The sequence below is a fragment of the Triturus cristatus genome, chromosome 1_1 (assembly GCF_964204655.1).
Source record: "Triturus cristatus chromosome 1_1, aTriCri1.1, whole genome shotgun sequence".
Classification (NCBI taxonomy): domain Eukaryota; kingdom Metazoa; phylum Chordata; class Amphibia; order Caudata; family Salamandridae; genus Triturus; species Triturus cristatus.
In genome coordinates, this window is record NC_140579.1 from 827739507 (window position 1) to 827758513 (window position 19007).

At 45.8% G+C, this 19007-nt stretch overlaps 1 pseudogene; it reads left to right on the forward strand.

Moving 5' to 3' along the window:
- Positions 1 to 3212: 3212 nt before the first annotated feature.
- The window catches only part of LOC146871134 (parathyroid hormone/parathyroid hormone-related peptide receptor-like), a 166308-nt pseudogene continuing 150513 nt past the window's right edge, over positions 3213 to 19007 (forward strand).

Consider the following 19007-nt stretch of genomic DNA (forward strand, 5'->3'; position numbering starts at 1 on the left):
TTCACCGCAGGTACAATCCCGCACTACGGACCCCTGCCGGGGCGTTCAGTAAAGAATGCAGGCAATACAGTCCGCTTCGCGGATGTCTTGGTGAGGCAGAGTACGGGGACAAGGCTCGGTGTTCGTTACTCTCGCGGCGCGCTCCTCATCTGAAGAGCCGCGACGCAAGAGCAACGAGACGGACGAGTCCTCCTAGCGGCCGTAGATGACGTCGCACCAGCAGGGAAGCCGGCCGTGTGAGGAGCGACAAGCGTTCCTGCGGCCGGCAGGGGCTCTGAAAAGCAATCGGCAATTATCAACACAAGCGGTACAATTCTAAGTACGATGCTACAAAACTGGTTAAGAGAAACCATTCACCGTTTAAACATTACAAGAGAAGATAAAGAGAGCACTTAACTGGCTGCGAAGCAGCGAAGAAAGAGGAAGGGAGGAGACAGACAGAGGACTTTGTATTATGATTGATGGAAACAGTTGATGGACTGCGTACCAGAATGTCTCCCTGGTTTTAGGGAGTTGTAGTTTTTTCTGTAGTTGATGTTCAGTGATTACTGTGATGTCTCTCTGGCTGCTGTGCTTTTTGTCATAATAAAGGGAAGAGAGAGTAAAACATAATCCGAAGCCTCCGGTACTGACATAGAATTGAAAAAAGATGAGGAAGTGGGAAAGTGAAACAATGGTATTGAGTTAATGATGAAAATGGGTGAAGATTACAGTGTAGGAGGTCATGATGAATAGTAGGTGATGACAAATGAATTATAAAACACAGAGAATGAGGAATTAAATGTTGTGCGTTATGGAAATTTGAATAAAAGCATATGGTGAAAGTTTGAAAACAATGGATGGGAGACAGTGGATGTTGGATATAGTATTGAAGAACAGTAGATGAATGATGGAGGACCACTGAGGCTGAGTGATGCAGAGTGAAGGTGGAATGACTGACTACCATAATGACAGTGATGACTGGTAGATAACTGTGGCATTAATGACAAGGGACTGTGAATGAAGAATTGAAGGTACAAGGTGGATGCTAAAGAGAGGCTATTAAGTTTCGAATTATGTTGAAAAGTAGACTGATGATGGTGAATTGAAGAAAAAAAAAAAGATAATTGATACCTGTTCTGAAAAAGGTGTAGGTGGAGATCGAAAGACTACAAATTCTCAATGACGAGTGAGTGGTAGATGATGAAAGGTGGAGAATAAATAGATGAAGCATGGTGGAAAAGCGTATGAGATTATGAAAAATAATTTTATTTGATTCAGACCTCAACTGAGGTCAACAAATACAAGAAAATAGGAAATATTAGATTATGTTATTAAAAACATTCTAAAAGCTCTTTATGAGGAAAGACAAGTAAATAGTTTGTGGGCCACACAAACAATTTACAATAGTTAAAACTATTAGATTTGAGAACGTTTTCTTTAAAATAACTTTAAGGAACTCTTTAAAAACTTGAACAAGTTGTAACAAACAAATTCATTAGGGGGAGACTGGCACATCATGATTAAATCTTGCGCTGAAATAGCATTGTGTCTTAATTGGATTGGCTTTATATATCGACGCCAAGCCTCTACCAGTATCAGGTTAGGACAAATTAGCAATACATGATACAGATCTTGTGGTCCGCCATTGCATAAGTCACATTAGCCTAGAGAATTGTTTGTGGCGTCCCATCTAGCTGTATATGTTTTTAGAGGGAGGATTTCCAACCGCAAAAGAAGAATACAGCGTCTTACACTGTGCTCTAACTGAAACTGTAAATATTGTTCGGGGGTTTTAAATACTAAGTTTTCCGAGACAGTTTTGTAATGCTTTAAGTGGATACAATATTCTTTGTCCATTTCATAGCTTATTCTCTGCGTCATATGTTTTAGGAAGAGCTTCAGGTGTGCTGGAGACCAGGCCTGCAAAAGCGCAACAGTGCATTGTGACACCTCAAGGGCTTTTAAAAGGTTCCTATTGAACGTGTACCGAGACGCCTTATCTCTTAAAGTCTCCAATTTTAATATATGTCTTAATGTGTCTGGAGCTGCATGAAAGAAATTATAGGCCCATCTTATGATACTGGAGACAACTGGAGCAAATATACACGTTAGAGAGAGCTCACGGCGTACGGCTTGTACAAGGACTGATTGGGGTACTTTTAACAGATTCCAAAGGATAATCCCTTCCTTTAATTTTAATGATTGCCATTAATTTGTGTATGTTCCATGGCGTAAGATAAAATCTGTGGAATTTTCATGCCATAGACCGACAAACAAAGATTTAAAACGTCTATTGCCCGTTGAGCAATAAAATCTCTGTAGTGCCCCAACATGGGAATCAGCCTTTTGCCCTAGATGTTGGAGATGGGAAGTGTCTTGCAAGTTATACGTAAAGATACAGCCCAAATAGATATACTCTTTCACTGGCTCAATTGGGTTACCTCCCAATGATCATGTGAAAGGTAGAGATTTCCTTCTTCCACTAAAAGGTAGAATTTTGGTTTCAGATATATTTGGGACCAAGAACTTTTTTGGGCATATTGATTTAGTTCATTTAGATTTCTTTGCAAACCAATTGGAGTGCGATTGAATATGACAATATCGTCAGGTATTATGGCCCCAACCATGATGACCCCTCAACATTAAAAACTATTTTTGCAAATCTCCTGGAGTTTCCTGATACAATCATTCTCGCAGGAGATTTCAATATAGTGTTGAATCCAAAATTGGATAAATCGCCAAAAAGTAGGGCCAATATCCCTTACAAATCCAGGGCATATTTGAAAATAATGATAAAGCAATATGCCATATGTGATATATTGGGGGAAGGATCTGGCTCTCAGCTGGGAGTATCATTCTACAATAAAAAATATAGCCATAAATCGCAGATTGATTATGTTTTAATTAGTAATAACTTACGAGGTAATATTAAGAAGATTGATTATCTGACTCCCCATCTATCAGACCATGCGGCAGTTTGGTTAGATTTAGATCTGGTGGGGAAAGAACAGCAGAAGGTATGGACCTTTGACATTACTCTCCTTTTAGATGATTCCTTAACTGGATATTTAATCCAGGAGACAACATCCTTTCTGAAAATTAATATAGGTTCGGCAGACATTATAGTCGTTTGGGATGCCCTGAAGTCTTTTCTGAGAGGCCTAATTACAAATAAAACTGCTTATAAGAATAGACAATATAGGAAAGAGATCGCATCCATTGAGCGTCAAATGAAGATGCAGGAGGAGAAGATTAATAAAGTAATGGACCAGGAACATGAACTCCGTCAGACACTAGTGGCAGATCTGGAATCCTCAAAAACTTTACTGGATAATATCATTCAGACCAGGATTGCCAATAGGTGGGAGGTGAGCAAGCTCGCCCACTTTGAATATGGAGAGGGGGCTGGGAGATTATTGGCCTGGAAGGCCAAATCGGATAGAGTCCGAAATCATATTAAACAAATAGAGAATGTACACACTAGATCGTTAGTAAGCAGGGAAGATGAAATAGGTGAAGCCTTCCATGCTTATTTTGAAGAGTTGTATGACTAGGAAATCTATCCAGATAGAACGTCTATTCAAGATTGGTTAAAATCAACTCAGCTAACTACATTAGGAGTGATTCAACGTGACAACTTAGAGGCTGAAATAACGCATCAAGAAGTCAGGAAGGCACTTTCAGAATGTAAAAAGGGTCAAGCGGCTGGGCCAGATGGCCTTCCCACTGAACTTTATAAAAAACTAGGGGATGCAATAATTCCTGTCATGTCTGAGGTTTTTAATAAAATTCTAATGGACGGAGATCAACCACCCACTATATGGAGAGAAGCAAATATCACCTTAATTTTGAAAGCTGATAAACCCCCTACAAAATGTGGGTCATATAGACCCATTTCCTTGTTAAATTCAGACTACAAGGTATTTTAAAAAATATTGACAGATAGATTGGGGGCAGTAGTGGGGGATCTATTGCATACTGACCAAAAGGGTTTTGTAAAAGGTAGAAACCTTTTCGACCTTACTCATGATTTCATTGGTGCAATAGATTTTGCGTCTAATTTTTCTCTCCCCTTGGCGGCAATCACGCTAGACGCAACCAAGGCTTTTGACAGAGTCAACTGGATATATCTTACGGCAGTTCTTGAGAAGTTCAATCTTGGGCCAAGATTTTGTCAAACCATTCGCCTCATATATAGCGAGCCTTCAGCAAGGTTGGTGATAAATGGCAGAGTGACTAGGTCATTTAAAATCAAAAGAGGAACTAGACAGGGCTGCCCCCTCTCCCCTCTTGTTTTTGATCTGTATATAGAGCCGTTTGCTCAGTGTCTTAGGGATGAGGCAGCTATTTCATCATTTAAGAGCGGTTCACGGGAGAGGAAGGTAGCCCTGTATGCTGACGATATTCTTGTGCTTTCCTCTGATTTGGAATCTTCTTTTCCCCAGGTCATTAATCTAGCGCGAGATTTCGGCCATGTCTCTGGCTATGACATCAATGCAGCTAAAACGGAGATAATGACCTGGAATTTGCCGTAGTGCTGATACCAAACCAAAAGCGAGTTGTGTTACTTAGGAGTTAAAATAGTCCCAGAGATAGATAAGATAGCTAAAGTAAACTTTGGGAATATCTTAAAAGAGAGTCAAAAACTTATGAAATGTTGAGTTCATCTTCCATTATCTATCTTGAGAAGAGTGAACCTGATAAAAATGATAATCTTACCCAAAGTAACCTTCTTATTTCATACTATTCCACTCAACTTTGAGAAATCGTTGATAGATAGGTTCCAGCAAGCTATCAACGGGTTTGTGTGGGCCTATAAATCCACTAGAATATCGTGTAAAAAATTAAGACGGAGAAGGGAGAAAGGAGGTCTCACTCTTCCTGATATTCAGTATTATGCTTGGGCCTTTTAGCTAGTGCACTCTATAATGCTGCTAAAATCCCCAGACTCTTCAGGGAGAGACAAAATGTTTTTAGCTATGCTACAACAATCGGGGCTTCCATATGAAGGTTTTTTATTCAAATATGGGGACAACATTTTTTTAAGAAGGTTAGACTGATAGTCCTAAGTGGCGCAGCTCCGAATTGGGCCAGGATTAAAAAACTTACGGGCCTTGAATACTACTCAAGGCTAGCTCCTCTGTGGGATGGTCCAGGAACTCCTAACTGTCTTAAAGATTTGTTGGCTGTCCTCCTAAAAACAGCTGGGTTATTAACATGGGGACACCTAGCGGTAGATGGAACTCTTTTACCTTGGGCGGAATTAAATGATAAACTGGAGGAAGGTATGTCTAGACTTCAATATTTGCAGCTAAAAAGCTGGTCCCAGGATCTAAAAAATCTGATAGGGTTGGGGAACCCTTTGGAAGAACATCTGGTTAATAGACTAGCAGGAAAGAAAGAGATCTCATTCTCTTATTGGGCAATTGAAGAAGCTATCAATGGTGATTTTGAGTTAGCTGGAGAGTTGTGGGGAGAATTCTTCACAGGGATAGACTTGGTGGACTTATGGCAAAGTTCTTATGACACTCTTTTTCCAGTTGTCAAACCAGCTTGGCTGAGGAGGAACCACTACTTCACCACACATAGAGCCTATCTTTCCCCGGAAAGGCTCTCTAAAATGTCTAATGCCCTACCTGCTAGATGTAAAAAATGTAATCTGGAGAGTGTCCCGGATGTACATATGTTTTGGGAGTGCCCATCTCTTTCTGTATTTTGGGAGGGAGTTGGAGACTTCTTAACAGCTATTTTGGGCCATCCAATACAGATTTCCCTTAAGCTTATTATCTTTGGTATATTAGGTGATATCACTGGCTGCAATAGAGGCTTTTTGTTTTTTGCTATACTATTGGCCAGATGGGAAATATGTAAGAGATGGGTTGAGACTACACCCCCCACACATTCAGACTGGCTATCCGCCCTGTATAAAACATCAAAAACAGATCTGGCCAGATTGAAGAACTCTAAGAAGAGAATTATTTGTGACTGCCTGTTAAATTGGACTTCAGTTTGATTCTTTTTTTTTTTTTCTTCTTTTTGCACAATTCACCACCATTTTTTTGTCCTATGATTAAGCCTCAGGGAAGCTCTCAGATGGTGCTGGTTTGTGCTATTACCCTAGGGGCCCTAGCGTTCGATCAATGGTAGGCCACCAGCATCAGTCGTCGGTTTTAAGAAACTTGTAGAGAGCACGATCACCCTCTCAATAACAACGGGAGGTCAGTGACTCGGAGGAAGTCGGAACAACACTGGTAGGTGGGAGACAAAAAAGGGTGCGAAGGTTTACCCCAAGGCCTACTTCTCTTAACAGAGCAACAGCGGTGACCTTCTGATTTCAAGTTAGCTGGGGTTAGCGAATGAGGAGAAAAAATAAAAAATAAATAAAATATATATATATATCGTCAGCGTACATTAAACTTTAGATATCGAGCTGTGCTAATTTTGGGGGAGAGTTCTTAATTAGGGAAAAGCGCCCTGGTAGATCACTTATGTAGATGGAAAATAATATGGGTGCTAGTAGGCATCCCTGTTTCAAGCCATTCATCGTAGGGATTGAATTGGTTAAACCCTTTTCTCCCCCCATTTGAACTCTACACCATGTCTCAGCGTGTAGGAAGATAATTACTGTAAGAAGATCTGTGGAAATCCCTGAACACTCTAATTTTCTCCATAATGTCGGTCTGTCCACGCTATCAAAAGCGGTTGAAAAATCGATAAAAGCACAGTATAATATTTGTGAGTTTAACATAACATATTTATCAAGGACAGTCTGAAGAACGGCGATGTTATCCAAAGTTGAGTGTTTTGTGCGGATTCTGGCCTGTGTCATGGGAATCATGAGAATATGGGTAAAATTGAATGAATGATGGATAAGTATGGAAAAAGGATGGAGTATTAAAGTAGGACAAAGAATAATGGACTGATTAAAGATAATGATACAAGAGGTAGCATGAGGAATGATGTATGGCGACTGTTGAGTCAAGAACAGAGGATGTTGGTGAGATTAATGGAAGGTAATCTTAAACTAGAGATTGGCCCAATAATATTTTGCCTTTTTATGCATATGCTACATAGGTAAGTAGCGGCAACCTAATATGGCAACGATGAGTGGTTCAAAGAGCCAAATGGCACTGCCACTGACAGTATGCACCAACAATATCTCAAACTTGAATGTGATTAAGAAGCTATTGCTGCCTACACTGACAGGACTCGTTGATGCTGCCCTCTGATTACTTATTTGTAGCATCAATAGCAGGGACTCTTGGACATGACCAGAAGGGCTTTGTGCTAGATGTTTCCTTCTAATGGATGACGATGAGTGAGTGAATGGACATATTCATGAGCCCTAATCAAGTGCTGAGGGTTCTGATTGGCTACAGGAGGCAAACTCTGTGATGCGATTGACTTAGAAAGCTCTGATGTGTTCTTATTTTGAATAGAGGACCACTAATGTCTATAACATTATTGTGAAACTATGCCCCATCTCTGGGGTTATTCCATTATATTTTAGGTGCTGGGACCTTAGTGCTGGGAAAATGAAGTGGATTTATCAAACCCCTATTCAGGCAGCTATTGTGGTAAGTTGAAAAGACTGAGGTAGGTGGCACAGATTTTCTTTGTTGCATGGCTCGTGCAGAGGAACTCATTCACAACAATTAGGACTTCATGTAACAAATGTGTGCTTTATCAATTCATATGTTTGACCAAATTAATTTAATGAGTGACAGATGGATTTATTAAGAGCACAGTGTAAACTGCAGTACCTTAGTGCTTGGCTTTTGTAGGCAGTCTAGAGTAGTAGGCAGAAGTTAGGTTACTTAAAGATAGATGTTGTCAACATCCTGTAGAACTGACGATGCCTAGGCAAGTCTTCAAGAGGAAAAGTATCAGAGAAAAGTGCAATAAAAATGAAAACATTTCTTTGAAATTGCCAGGCTAGTGGCTTGGTTGACAAAATATGTGTCAATGTCCAAGATATATATTTAGGCCCTCATTACAAGTTGAGGTATTTCGCCCGCAGCAATTACTATGAATGAAATTACCCAAATAGCAATTTCAAGAGTGTCCAGATTTCAAGTGAGTACAAGACTGGAATTATCAGGTCTGAAAACCCTTGGCCTAATAATTCTGGGCCCAGATAGACTAGGCCTTGCATGGCAGGGTTTGCAGGCAGCAGCATCCCCCCTGAACCCACCCCCACACCACTTGCAGTAGTCTGGGTGTAGCAGACAATGATCCCACTGGGCAGGCAGAAATGTGCACTACAGCTCTGCTCCCCCACTCCTCATACCTCTCATCAGCATTCACGCTGACACTTTCCACCTGCTCACAACAGGTGGAATTTATCAGCTTTCTTTGACAAAATTAGGAAAAACTGCCTTGTAAAGCGCCTGGTAACTCCAAGTTGAAGCAGGTAGCCGCTTTTTTGGGGTAAAAACTCATAATGGCAGGATTTTGGTGCAGAGGCAAGAGTTGGTCTCTCAGCAAAAATGTCCCCGCCAATGTAATCAGGAGGTTATAAGATTTTTTTATGCAGAGCATGTTGGCTTGGAAGAACACTAAAGTAAAATATTATGTCTACTGTACAATTTTGTGGTTTGAACGGCTAGATTAGAGAGTCCTAGTTGTAGACCAACCCCAACCTAGTGGCAGAGTTTTTAAACTTCAAAGCTTGAGAAGTTGATTTTTGGGAAACCAAATGTAAATTTACAAGACTGACACAACCTGTAAGATAACGACTAAAACCCTACATCAAATATGCTCTTGACACAAAAAAATTATTTTCAAATATGTCCCGAAATTTCGAAACTGGTAGAAAGGTGCACAATACTTATTGTTACCCACCCAGTCTTTATAGTTAACTTGAATGTAGCAAACCAATTGTAGTTTTAATTTTAATTTTAAGATAGAAAATAAATTATTTAGAAATGTATTTCAAATCAGGAGACAAGAATGAGACTTATTATCTGCATATTCTTATTTTGCTTAGCGGAATTGTTTCAAAATGTACATAATTATGTTCTTGTTGGAAAATGAGCACTGTGAGTAGGTCTGACTAAAATTACTTCAGACAGTGACTACTGAAAAAGATTTTACTTCAATGAGGTGGCCTCTGCCACTCTGGTGCAAAAACTCGGTGACTGCAATCCCACTGTGCTCAGGACAGTATAATAGAATTAGCTCCACAACATAAGAGCGGAAGGTGTATCACCGTTTTGAGTAGCTACCACACTTCAAACAAAGCAATGAAAAAACTGCTAATGGTTCTGCACTCTGCAATCAGGGAATCTGCTTTCCGCTACCCTTGTAATAGAGCAAGGCAACACAGAAGATTGCAAATGGCACTTCCTCTGTTTTGTAATGCTCACCTGAAAATCAATTCCTTAATTCTGAACTTTAGCAGATCAAGGTGACCTGGCAGTAACTAGTACATTATGACGTGTGAGCTTGCTGTTGTATCCTCTGAACTTCACTATCCAAGAAAGAGAAGGTCTCGTCGATCCACAAGATACTAAAATCCTCTCCCATTTTCAGGATGGCCACAGTAGATATGAGTGAGAGGCATTCACGTAAAGTTAATTTCATAGAGCTTGCTGGAAATGGCCCTTTCTGCAGGGTCATCTCTAAGCTTTTTGCCTTCCTCCTGGATTTTTCCTAACCTGTTTTTGTTGGCTTTGACTTTGGGCACTTTACAACTGCTGATCAGTGCTAAAGTGCATATGATCTCCCTGTGTAAATATGATATGTGAATTGGTATATCCATGATTGGCTTATTTGGTTTACCTGTTAGTCCCTAGTAGCGTAGCCGGTGTGTGCCCAGGGCTGGTAGACCAAATGCTGCTGGTGGGCCTGCAGCGCTGGTTTGCGCCACCCACAGACGCAGCTTGTAAAGTGTGTCTCAGATCTGCCACTGCAGAGTCTGCGTGCAGTCCAGAACTGCCATCTTGGCTTTGAAGTGCACCCACTTCCCAGCCCCTGAACCTTCCCTTGGCAACATGTAAGTCACCCCTATGGTAGGGTGTATTGTATGTGTAAGGTAGAACATGCCCTGATGTGTGTAGCATGTCCTGGTAGTGAATTACACCCAATTTCGTTTTTCACTAGTGTAAGGCTACCTGTTCTCCATAGGCCAGAATGGGCAGTTTGACTATTACATTCAATAGTCCTAACTGACCCAAAGAACATGGTAGAAAAGCGAATTTAGTATGCCTGAGCTCAGAATATTAAAAGACATCTTTTAGTGAAGTTTATTTTTATATTCTGTGTTTGAAAATACCACTTTTAGAAAATAGGCATTTTATTGCCTAAGCCTTCCAGTGTGCTCTGCTGTTATGTGTATTGGCTGTCTGGTTCTGGAGTGACAGGGCTTAGGAATTCCAGGAGACAGGATGAGGTGTCCCAGTGGTGAATAGAGAGATCTGCATCTAGATGGGTGGGAGGAGTTGCACCTGGGACCTGAATAGGGCTGTGCCTTCCCTCCACAATACTGGCTCCACCTCCTGTGGTGCGTCTGATGGCAGACCTCCTCTTTCTGAAAGGAAGGATGAAGCCTGGTAAACAAAGTGCTCCAGGACTGGGCAGAACTGGTTCTGGCTGGGTTCAGTGACTTGTAGCTTCTGAGAACAAAGACTTTTGGGGTATAAATATCTGTGCTGAAACCCCTACAATTTGTATTGCTCCTGGACAACAAGAAGAACCTCTGTCCGTGTAACTGAAGGAATCTGCAGGAGAGGATTGTCCTTGTGCTTGTGTGCTGTTTCTTGGACTGGCCTGCAGTGGTTACTACTGGACTTGGAAGAAGAGGAAAAGGACTTTGAAGAAACTTTTATTTTTGCTACAGCAATCACCCAAGGGCTAGAAGAGAGCTAGCCTCCTGCTGGAGTCTCAGGCACATCAGACTCCACCAACTGCCTCTTGTTCCCTCCCAGCGAGGATTTCTATCTGCAGGTGAGGCTCCTGTGAGTTCCAGGGCCTCTAGTTCTACTGTGGAGAAGAGAGTGCTGAAAATCGTCGCTAACGCCCGTTAGCGAGCCTCCGCAGCTGAAGAGCGTAAGGAAAATCATCGCGCTGCTGCCGCTGAGTACTCGCTACCGGAGATCATTGCATCACCTGTCTGCGGGCTGCAAAAGGCTTTCTGACTTCAAGATTATCGCATCACTTGTGTGCGGGCTGCCAAATGCTCGCTAACCCGAAGATTATCGCATTGCATGTTTGCGGGTCTCAAAGCGCTCGCTAACCAAAGATCATCGCATCGAGTTCATCGCTTCACGACATCGCAGCGCGGACGCCGAGTGTTCGCCATTTTCATCGCATCGCATCAAGATCGTCACTCCCTCGCGGGGCGCCATTTCTTTTCATCCCAACAAGATCGCACATGCAACAGGCTCGGCGCATCTTCCTCCCTTCGCGGCAAGGATTTCATCGCATCGCCGGCTTAGCGTGTAGAAGTTTGTCGCTTTGTCCTGCACACAAATCAGCGCATCATCCTCCCTTGCGGCAAGGATTCAATGCATCGCTGGTTAGCGTAAGGAAAATCATCGCTACAACTCCTTAGCGACATTTTGGTTGCTTTGCTACAGAGTCCAGGTATCTTGTGAGTAAAAGGGTCGCATAGACCACTGCCTTGAACTGAACTCCTCTTTGCACATTTTGAGCTATTTTTGCAGCCTTTCAAGAGTAACCCTATTTTCTAGTATTGTGGATTTTGACTGTTATTGGTCTTGTGTTCTTGTGTTAAGTCTATATATAAAGATACTTATTTTGTATAACTACTTGTGTGGTGTCCCTTTGTAGTGTTCTTCACTGTGTTACTGTGTATGGTCATAAATGCTTCACACACTGCCTCTGAGATAAGCCTAGCTGCTCGTGCTCTGTTACCACAGGGTTGAGCAGGGGTTATCAAAGGGTGTAGCCCGCTTACTCTAACTTAGGAAGAAGGGTCCCTACTTGGACAGTGGCCAGCCATTGCCAACTAGAGACCCCCATTTCTAACAGAGCTTATTTGATTATTGTTCAGTTTGACTTATGATCTCATTGATGAGGTGATGAGTCCAGTTTGCCCCAGGAATAGAATTAGATCTGTTCTCACCCAAAGTTCTGATCTCAGCCTGTTGAACATAAAAATTAGGTTGACAACACTGCAGACGGCCTCAAGAGTCACCACTACTGCCCTTCTGACATTGGGGGCTGAGGCCATAACAGCGCAGTCGACATTTCAACCTGCAACAATAGCTCACCTGCAATATCAACTACCGCTATGCAGTCATATTACACATAGATGAAAGGATATCATATTCATACTTATATACATTTACTATATGGTGGTAGGCGAGATTGTAGATGCAGTATTTTTTTGCAAGTCTATATTTCTGACCGCAATATTGTGACATACATACTCTCCTTTTTGGGGAGAGAAATCGCTTTAGACATTATCACTGACACTAAGGGGTCGTTTCCGATCCGGGTCGGACAGCTCTCCGAGAGCTGTTCATAGCCTTACCTTGCGACCGACTCGTACCCGGAGCCGGTCCATCCGGGCGATGAAGTACGATGCGCATTACTGACAAAAATGCGACCGACACGTAGGCTGTGATTCAAGCTTCATTCTCCGTCCGAGCCGTACCTCCGAACGCCGAACCGAGTCGCCCGGAAGCAGCATCCACAATAGTTTCCGGCCGGACAAGTACGATGTGCAAATCATACGCGCCGGACGGGTCGCCACGTACAGCACGTCACAGCATCCGGAAAAGAAGCATATCAGGTACGATTCGTGCCAGAACACAATCCATGGCTACGAGATGGACCAGCTTGCAACGGGTACGAGACGGAGCAACAAGCAGCGTATACGAGACGAACACATCATGAATCCAATCGCGCAGGTCATACCAGTACCGTACATCTATGACCGGATCAGGAACAGACGCGGACGGCGCAGATGGTAAGTCAGACACTCACCACACAAACAAACGACACGTACCCGCCAAATGTCACACACACCCAGAGGATCCATATCCTGTCCACTAGCAACAGACCACCATAGGGGTTGCATGGCCAGCACCACTACCACCCCCACTCATAGGGCTTATGTTGCCCATCACTCCTGCCACCCCCACACATAGGGGACCTGTTGCCCATCACTCCTGCCACCCCCACCCATAGGGACTATGTTGCCCAGCACTCCTGTCACCCCAACCCATAGGGCTTATGTTGCCCATCACTCCTGCCACCCCCACACATAGGGGACCTGTTGTCCATCATTCCTGCCACCCCACTCATAGGGGACCTGTTGCCCATCACTCCTGCCACCCCACCCATATGGGACCTGTTGCCCAGCACTCCTGCCACCCCCACCCATAGGGGACCTGTTGCCCATCACTCCTGCCACCCCACCCATAGGGGACCTGTTGCCCATCACTCCTGCCACCCCCACCCATAGGGGACCTGTTGCCCATCACTCCGGCAACCCCACTCATAGGGGACCTGTTGACCAGCACTCCTGCCACCCCCACCCATAGGGCTTATGTAGCCCATCACTCCTGCCACCCCCACACATAGGGGACCTGTTGCCCATCACTCCTGCCACCCCCACTCATAGGACTTATGTTGCCCATCACTCCTGCCACCCCCACCCATAGGGGACCTGTTGCCCATCACTCCTGCCACCCCCAAACATAGGGGACCTGTTGTCCATCACTCTTGCCACCCCCACTCATAGGGCTTATGTTGCCCAGCACACCTGGCACCTCTACCCATATGGGACCTGTTGCCCAGCACTCCTGCCACCCCCAACCATAGGGAGGTGAAGGTTAGCACCTGCGTGGAACTGTGTAATCCAATTGTGGGAGAGCATATTGTGAGTTCCTGTTTTCCAGAGCTAAACCAACACGCGTTAGAGCGCGAGTTCTCTGATCATAGGGAGCTTGCACAGGAGGCAGACCTCTGGGTGATTACCAGAGGCTCTGTAGAGGCATTAGGGAATGACCCTAATAGGAGGGGTTCAGAGGTCTTCCAACCCAGAGTGGTGGGAGAGGTCCGGAGTGATGCAGCTAGGTCCCCTTGTTGTGAGGAGGTTGTAGGGCCTCACATCCTGTCTCGTGGGAGCAGGAGTGAGACTGGGATAGGTCCCGAAGTGTCCCCCCCTCAGTCTCCAGTACTGGATGTTTCCACGAGGAAACACCAGGTAGGGAATCTAGTCTGTCCGGATGGACCGTCAGTTGTGGGGAGTGTCCCTGTGTTAGGTGACCTGGAAGTGCCTGCAGTCAGGCCTCCATCAGTTCTTGTGTCTGGCAGTGCCACTCCTAGGGGGAGGGAGCAGAAGTCCAGCTTGAGGGGTGAGAGGGGGAAAGAGCCCCCAGTGGGAGAACCAGTGGGTCAAGGGCCAGTCAGGAGGGCTGAGCCCCAGAGGAGTGACCATGGTGACACCACTTCTGTCCTGGGAGATCTTCGCGCCCTGTCAGGTGGACAGGGACCGGGAGATCTGCGCCAGGCAGACTGTCACGCAACACAGGAGTCCTGTGTTACCCTCGGGGAGGGTGGTTGTACTCCCCAGGAAGTCCTGGTTCGCTGGGCAATTGCTCAACCGCACGGGATGGTCCCTGGGTTGGGAGGCCAGGTACAGGAAATTCCTGACCTGGAGGGAAGGACATCGATGGGTGGTGTCCTGCCCGGGGGGTTGATGTTGTGTGCACCCCTTGAAGTCCTGGTTGGCCAGGCAGTTGTTCCGCCGCAGGGGTTGGTCCCTGGGTTGGCAAGTCAGGTCCAGGTGTTGTCTGACCTGGAGGGAGGGACAGCTGTAAGCAGTGTCCCAACCATTTTTTTTTCTAAGAGCACCACTCCAGGTGGGAGGGTGCAGTATGCTGGAAGGGGGTGCAGAGGAAGGGAGTCCTCGCCTCTGACCCCGGTGACACCTGAGGGGTTTTCCAGGTTGGTAGATCAGTTGCAGGGTCAAGGCCCTTATCTGGTGGAGGGGTATGTTTCCCTCAAGGGGGGCCTGTGTACTCCCTAGGAAGTCCTGGTGTGCCAGGCAGACTGTTGCACAACTCTAGAGGAGTGTGTTTTCCTTGAGGAGAATTGGTGTACTCCCCCAGAAGTCCTGGGTTGCCAGGCACAGGCACAGCCTAAGGGTACAGATCCTGGGTTGGAGGGCCAGGTTCAGGGTGTCCCCCCTGACCTGGAGGAAGGGGCCACTGCTAACAGTGCCCCTACCGGTTTGTGTTATGGGGGACCTCTCCAGGTGGGAGGGTGCAGAGCCCCAATAAGGGGGGCGGGGAGAGGGCAGCCTCACCCCTGACCTCCGCCCAGTCTAAGGGTACAGACCCTAGGCTGGGATGCCAGTTGCAGGATAGAACCCCTGAACTGGTGGGCGAATTGTACAGGACACCTGCCACAGGTGCCCTGACAATTCTGGAAGGGGGTACTGCTCCAGGTGGGAGGGTAACGAGCCCCAAGGAGGAGGACTGGGTGTGGGAAAGCCCATCCCAGTCTCTCACCCAGCCGCTGGGTACAGGCCCAGGCCTGGTGGGTCAGTGTGTCTTGCCTGACCTGGTGGAAGGGAGAGTGGACAAAAGGTGCCAGGCACCTGAGGTTACTGCCCCCCACTCTCTAATGCCGCAGAGGTTTGAGAACCCTGAGAGGCATAAGGCCTGGGTCTCATCACTGACTACTGTCAGTGGCCACTGTGGCTTGTTGTCTGACTGTTGGGACACACCTGTGAGCCAATTAAGGTTAGGTGCTGCGCAGGTGGTGTCCAAAGGTGAGGAGGAGGACTGGGTGTGGGAAAGCCCACCCCAGTCTCCGGTCCAGCCACTGGATACAGGCCCAGGGCTGGTGGGTCAGAGTCAGGGTGGCGTGCCTGACCTGACAGAAGGGAGAGTGGACAAAAGGTGCTGGGCACCTGGGGCTACAGCCCCCCACTCTCTGACGCCACAGAGGTTGGAGAGCCCTGCGAGGTATATGGCCTGGGTCTCATCGACGCCTAATATCTGTGGAAACTATGGCTTGCTGTCTCTCTTTTGGGACACACCTGTGAGCAAGCTAGGGTTAGGTGCTGCACAGGTGGTGTCCACAGGTGAGGGGAAGAGTTCCCCACTGGTTGTCTTAGTGGGACCTGAGAGTGTGGACAGAGGGATCCACCAGGGTTCAGATGGGCGTAGAACTGGAATATGCCCCTGCAGTCGCGGGCCAGTTCCGTGTTCTATCCCCCAAAGCAGGGAATCCCATCGAGGCGGTGAGTGGTCTCCCCTGCGTTTTGGCTGGAAGGGGGTCGTGTTGGAAATGGCCCTTTTTGCAGGGTCATCTCTAAGCTTTTTGCCTTCCTCCTGGATTTTTCCTAACCTGTTTTTGTTGGCTTTGACTCTGGGCACTTTACCACTGCTGATCAGTGCTAAAGTGCATATGCTCTCCCTGTGTAAATATGATATGTGAATTGGTATATCCATGATTGGCTTATTTGGTTTACCTGTTAGTCCCTAGTAGTGTGGCCGGTGTGTGCCCAGGGCTGGTAGCCCAAATGCTGCTGGTGGACCTGCAGCGCTGGTTTGCGCCACCCACAGAAGCAGCTTGTAAAGTGTGTCTCGGACCTGCCACTGCAGAGTCTGTGTGCAGTACAGAACTGCCATCTTTGCTGTGAAGTGCACCCACTTCCCAGCCCCTGAACCTTCCCTTGGCATCATGTGAGTCACCCCTATGGTAGGGTGCATTGTATGTGTAAGGTAGGACATGCCCTGATGTGTGTAGCATGGTAGTGAATTACACCCAATTTCGTTTTTCACTACTGTAAGGCTACCTGTTCTCCATTAGCCAGAATGGGCAGTTTGACTATTACATTCTATAGTCCTAACTGACCCAAAGAACATGGTAGAAAATCGAATTTAGTATGCCTGAGCTCAGAATATTAAAATACATCTTTTAGTGAAGTTTATTTTTATATTCTATGTTTGAAAATACCACTTTTAGAAAGTAGGTATTTTCTTGCCTAAGCCTTCCAGTGTGCTCTGCTGTTATGTGTATTGGCTGTCTGGTTCTGGAGTGACAGGGCTGAGGAATTCCAAGAGACAGGGTGAGGTGTCCCAGTGGTGAATAGAGAGATCTGCATCTAGATGGGTGGGAGGAGTTGCACCTGGGACCTGAATAGGGCTGTGCCTTCCCTCCACAATGCTGGCTCCACCGCCTGTTGTGCGTCTGATGGCAGACCCCCTCTTTCTGAAAGGAAGGATGCAGCCTGGTAAACAAAGTGCTCCAGGACTGGGCAGAACTGGTTCTGGCTGGGTTCAGTGACTTGTAGCTTCTGAGAACAAAGACTTTTGGGATATAAATATCTGTGCTTAAACCCCTACAATTTGTATTGCTCCTGGACAACAAGAAGAACCTCTGTCCGTGTAACTGAAGGAATCTGCAGAAGAGGACTGTCCTTGTGCTTGTGTGCTGTTTCTTGGACTGGCCTGCAGTAGTTACTACTGGACTTGGAAGAAGAGGAAAAGGACTTTGAAGGAACTTTTATTTTTGCTACAGCAATCACCCAAGGGCTAGAAGAGAGCTAGCCTCCTGCTGGAGTCTCAGGCACATCAGACTCCACCACCAGCCTCTTGTTTCCTCCCAGCGAGGATTTCTATCTGCAGGTGAGGCTCCTGTGAGTTCCAGGGCCTCTAGTTCTACTGTGGAGAAGAGAGTGCCCGTTAGCGAGCCTCCGCAGCTGAAGAGCGTAAGGAAAATCATCGCGCTGCTGCCGCTGAGTACTCGCTACCGGAGATCATCGCATCGCCTGTCTGCGGGCTGCCAAAGGCTTTCTGACTTCAAGATTATCGCATTACTTGTGTGCGGTCTGCCAAATGCTCGCTAACCCGAAGATTATCGCATTGCATGTTTGCGGGCCTCAAAGCACTCGCTAACCAAAGATCATCGCATCGAGTTCATCGCTTCACGACATCGCAGCGCGGACGCCGAGTGTTCGCCATTTTCATCGCATCTCATCAAGATCGTCGCTCCCTCGCGGGGCGCCATTTCTTTTCATCGCCACAAGATGGCACATGCAACAGGCTCGGCGCATCACCCTCCCTTCACGGCAAGGATTTCATCGCATCGCCGGCTTAGCGTGTAGAAGTTTGTCGCTTAGTCCTGCACACAAATCAGCGCATCATCCTCCCTTGCGGCAAGGATTCAATGCATCGTTGGTTAGCGTAAGGAAAATCATCGCTACAACTCCTTAGCGACATTTTGGTTGCTTTGCTACAGAGTCCAGGTATCTTGTGAGTAAAAGGGTCGCAGAGACCACTGCCTTGAACTGAACTCCTCTTTGCACATTTTGAGCTATTTTTGCAGCCTTTCAAGAGTAACCCTATTTTCTAGTATTGTGGATTTTGACTGTTATTGGTCTTGTGTTAAGTCTATATATAAAGATACTTATTTTTTATAACTACTTGTGTGGTGTCCCTTTGTAGTGTTCTTCACTGTGTTACTGTGTATGGTCATAAATGCTTCACACACTGCCTCTGAGAGAAGCCTAGCTGCTCGTGCTACGTTACCACAGGGTTGAGCTGGGGTTATCAAAGGGTGTAGCCCGCTTACTCTAACTTAGGAAGAAGGGTCCCTACTTGGACAGTGGCCAGCCATTGCCAACTAGAGACCCCCATTTCTAACAGAGCTTATTTGATTATTGTTCAGTTTGACTTATGATCTCATTGATGAGGTATGAGTCCAGTTTGCCCCAGGAATAGCATTAGATCTGTTCTCACCCAAAGTTCTGATCTCAGCCTGTTGAACATAAAAATTAGGTTGACAACACTGCAGACGGCCTCAAGAGTCAACACTACTGCCCTCCTGACATTGGGGGCTGAGGCCATAACATCGCAGTCGACATTTCAACCTGCAACAATAGCTCACCTGCAATATCAACTACCGCTATGCAGTCATATTACACATAGACGAAAGGATATCATATTCATACTTATATACATTTACTATATGGTGGTAGGCGAGTTTGTATTTTTTTGCAAGTCTATATTTCTGACCGCAATATTGTGACATACATA